The sequence below is a fragment of the Hyla sarda genome (assembly GCF_029499605.1).
Source record: "Hyla sarda isolate aHylSar1 chromosome 2 unlocalized genomic scaffold, aHylSar1.hap1 SUPER_2_unloc_6, whole genome shotgun sequence".
In the NCBI taxonomy this organism is placed as follows: domain Eukaryota; kingdom Metazoa; phylum Chordata; class Amphibia; order Anura; family Hylidae; genus Hyla; species Hyla sarda.
The window spans coordinates 295,277-299,398 of record NW_026607613.1 but is presented as its reverse complement, the minus strand read 5'-3'; the positions used below and the strand labels follow the sequence as shown (position 1 = coordinate 299,398).

The window sequence follows — 4,122 nt, the reverse complement described above, 5'->3', positions numbered from 1 at the left end:
GAGGGGTGTAGTTTACAAAATGGGGTCACATGTGGGGGGGTCCACTGTTCTGGCACCACGGGGGGCTTTGTAAACGCCAATGGCCCTGACCATTCCAAACTAATTCTCTTTTCAAAAGCTCAATGGCGCTCCTCCTCTTCTGAGCATTGTAGTTCGCCAGAACTTTCACAGAAAGAAAGCCGTTCACTGCGGCATCTTGGTCATTAGATCGGTCAGCCTGGTCCCAGCCGCAGTGGTTGTGGAGCAAAACTATGCAGCTAGGAAAAAACCACCAGTAAGTGCCCGCTGCATTCACCAGTACAGAAAGCCATATATGCCAGCGGAAAGCCGCCACATAAATGCTGCACATGCTGTATGCCGCAACTATGCAAATATATCTAGCACAGCCTGCAGCCTGTTCACACCTATTGTGAAAACATTCATTTCAGCTGGGATTACACTTGGCGTGTTTGTCATAAAAAACACCATGCTCGCTGCGGGCACATGTTAGGTTGGAATCAATAGGGTAATATGAAACACCAGACACTAATGGGGATTTCTTCATCCTTTTATGGTGTTTTTAGGCTATCAAATCTGTGGGATGCCGAGAGCATGTTTTTTTTTGGGGGGGGGGGGGGGTATTTTCTCACAATTTTTTCAGTCAAATGATGAAAGAATCACATGACTTGTAATGAGAAAAGCCAGAGGGGGAAAAAAACACCAAAGAAAAAACACTTCCCATAATAATAATAATAATAATAATGATGATGATGATGATGATAATAATAATACACATTGGGACAGATGTATGAAAACCTGTGCAGAGGTCAAGTGGACCAGTTGCCCATAGCAACCAATCAGATCGCTTCTTTCACTTTTCAGAGGCCTTTTTAAAAATGAAAGAAACTACCTGATTGGTTGCTATGGGCAACTGGTCCACTTTCCCTCTTCCCTGGTTTTGATAAATCTCTAAGACCCCCCCCCCCCCCCCCCCCCAGTGCTTTTAGCAAAAATAATACAAAGATAGCTGAGAAAAGAAATGAGGGGGAAGATTTTGATGTTTGTTTGTTTTTTGCAAAAAAAAAACAAAACATCAAACAAGAATTGTGTTTGTTCCTAGGCTTAGGCTGTGATTAAAAACAACATATAAATGGTGTTTTTCAAAGCCCACATTGCTTTATTTTTGGTGCTTTTTCCCCCCTTTCGACAGACGTCTGTCCAGCTATTGCAAAGCTACAACTCCCAGCATGCCCTGACAGCCTAAGGCTGAGAGTTGTAGTTTTGCAACAGGCAAAGGGGATCGGTGTTGCAGTATGTCAATCTAGGGCCATGGTGTCTGATCTTGAACTGGCAGCAGGAGCCACGACCACTTTAAATCAATGGCTGCTGGGACGTCTGACTAGTGACATCCTTCGCTCCAGACCGCAACGTCAGGGACGTCATTCGTCAGACGTCCCGGCGACCAGCGCTGCTCATTGAGCCTACCGGAGTAGCATTGATCTATGTAAGAAACCTATGGGCCCAGGCTGTAGGGGCCACCAAATGATATTACATATACAGAATGTCTGGTTAGGAGAAACAAATATAACGCACCCACAGGGAGTGGCGCCATTTTAATAAAATTTGTCAAAAACCTTAGATAACAGACATACAGAATATATTAGAAAGCTTTTTTTATTTTCAGCCAATCAGAGAGCAGCACTACTGAAATAGAACTCCCAGGAGGTAACAGCGTGTCACACATGTGATGTCATAACCATTGTCCACCAAAGAGCAGCACTGAGCAGAAATAACACGGCTCCTGTTCATTCTCCATCAGTGAGGGGCCGGTGCTGGACACTGTGTAGGGACGCGGGAATGCAAAGTCATACACATGACTGTGACTGGTAAGTGTTACATTGTTGTGTCCAAAAGATCTTTAGTGCAGTTCCATGTGTATTTCTATGATAAACATGTAAATAATTTATCTTTTTTTTCTTATCTTAGATGCACTATCTCCAGGACATGGAGTAGCATTTCCGGACCTACAGCAAGACGTTGGATGAAGGCATAGCCCCAGAAATAACACTGGTCCTGTTCATCAGTGAGGGGCCGGTGCTGGACACTGTGTAGGGACACGGGAATGCAAAGTCATGCACATGACTGTGACTGGTAAGTGTTACATTGTTTTGTCCAAAAGGTCTTTAGTGCAGTTCCATGTGTATTTCTATGATAAACATGTAAATAATCTATCTTTTTTGTCCCCTATCTTAGATGCACTATTTCCAGGACATGGAGTAGCATTTCGGGACCTACAGCAAGACGTTGGATGAAGGCACAGGCCTAGGAATCATGCACATACACAGAAACATTTGCCCAAATTATAGAGGTAACCTCCTTTAGTATGCCCAGAGGAAGGGCCATACAGTAGCCATGGATTCCCTACAGGTTTCCTCCCCTCTGGAGGTTTTTCCTGTCCTGAGTATAAGTTACTGTACGCTCTTTGTGAGTGATGGGAGGTTACAAAAAGTCCCCTACACAAACATTTTAATAAATAATAAATAAAGTTCCCCTTTTTTTAAACTGTTCTTTGACTTGTTCGACTCATTTATTTATTTCTGTGTGTGAAAATAGAGTTAGCAAAACATGGATGACCAAAGCTGCTCTCCTGCACGATCTGCATAATGCGGTGCGGAGAGAGGCAACTGGTGCTAGGTGGTGCAGTTTATGAGGCAAACGTAGAACACCCAGCAAGTTCCATGCACAAGCCTTTTTCTGATGAATGGGACTCATGCAGGGAACTTGCTAGGGGTCATACGGTTGCAAAGGAGCAACTTTTGGGTACATGAACTGTCCCTTAAAGGGGTACTCCGCCTCTAGATATCTTATCCCCTATGTAAAGGATAGGGGATAAGATGTCTGATCAAGGGGATCCTGCTGCTGGGACCCCAGCAATCTCCATGCAGCAACCAAAATTCTAAATAGTATGTTTAGATCACTGGTTCCTGTGGTGGGATTCGTGACATCATGTCACACCTTCTTGTGACATCACACCACCTCCCATAGACATAAATGGAAAGGGCGTGGCGTGAGGTCACGACCCGCACCACGAGAACCCAGAGTTCTAAATATATTATTTGGAACGCCGGGTGCTGCATGGAGATCACGGGGGTCCCAGTGATCAGTCATCTTTTGTCCTATCCTTAAGGTAGGGGATAAGATATCTAGGGGCGGAGTACCACTTTAAAGAATTAGAGAGTGTAGGCATGCCTTACAAGCAGGTAGAAAAAGAACAGCTGGGAGAAATGACAGGACATGAAGCAATGTTTGGCTGGGACCGATTTTGGGTGTGTTCTGGCCAATTAAAGGAGAACTATGGCAAAAATTAACTTATCCCCTATCCATGGGTTATGGGATAAGTAGCTGATCGTGGGGGGTCTCCCTGCAATACCTGGGATGAGACCCGTTGCTCAGTGAGAAGCGCGCTGCAGACGTCAAATCTCAATTTCCCTGGACCCCCCCCCTTCCTTCATGTCCACCACAGACGCCCCCAGACTGCTGTCTCTTACAGAGTTTTATGCCCAGAAATGGTTGGCTACTCACTTTGTCAGTAGATTCTCATCCTAAATATGAAGACAATCGGGGAAATGTACCTGTGGAGAGGAAATGTTGTCCAGTTGCTCTTAGCAACCAATCAGATCACTTCTTTTATTTTTCAGAGGTCTTCTCAAGAATGAAAGAAGCAATCTGATTGGTTGCTATGGGCAACCTGATGAAAACATCTTTTTTTTCTTTAACAACTACAGTACTACAACTCCCATTGTAGTGTGTCTGTACAACCTGTGCCTCCTCCAACCCTAACCCTTAGGGGGGCACAGACTGACCACACTGGGGGTTGTAGTACTTTCATTTTTACAGTTCCCCTATAACTCTGCAGCTTCGGTAGAAATATGAGGCTCAGCCTTAGAGTCAGTGTATCTGGCTGCTCCAGTGTTCTTCTCTTTCACAGCCTGGACACTGTTCTCCTCCACACTGGTCCCTGTGGTCCGGTCAGATGGTTCTGGACTGGGGCTGAACGGTTGCTTGAGGGATTTAGTGGCTGATTTTTTTGGGAATTCAGTTGTTGGATGACCTCTCTCTTCAGTGGCTGGTGATATTCGTAGT

The 4,122-nt window shown here is 44.9% G+C and overlaps 1 long non-coding RNA gene across 1 annotated transcript; it reads left to right on the top strand.

Moving 5' to 3' along the window:
• The first annotated feature begins 1,753 nt into the window (after nt 1-1,753).
• Nucleotides 1,754-2,501, top strand: LOC130298384 (uncharacterized). Its single transcript, XR_008849770.1, has 3 exons — nt 1,754-1,865; nt 1,966-2,130; nt 2,233-2,501. It is a non-coding gene; the product is annotated as an uncharacterized LOC130298384 (long non-coding RNA).
• Nucleotides 2,502-4,122: the final 1,621 nt, after the last annotated feature.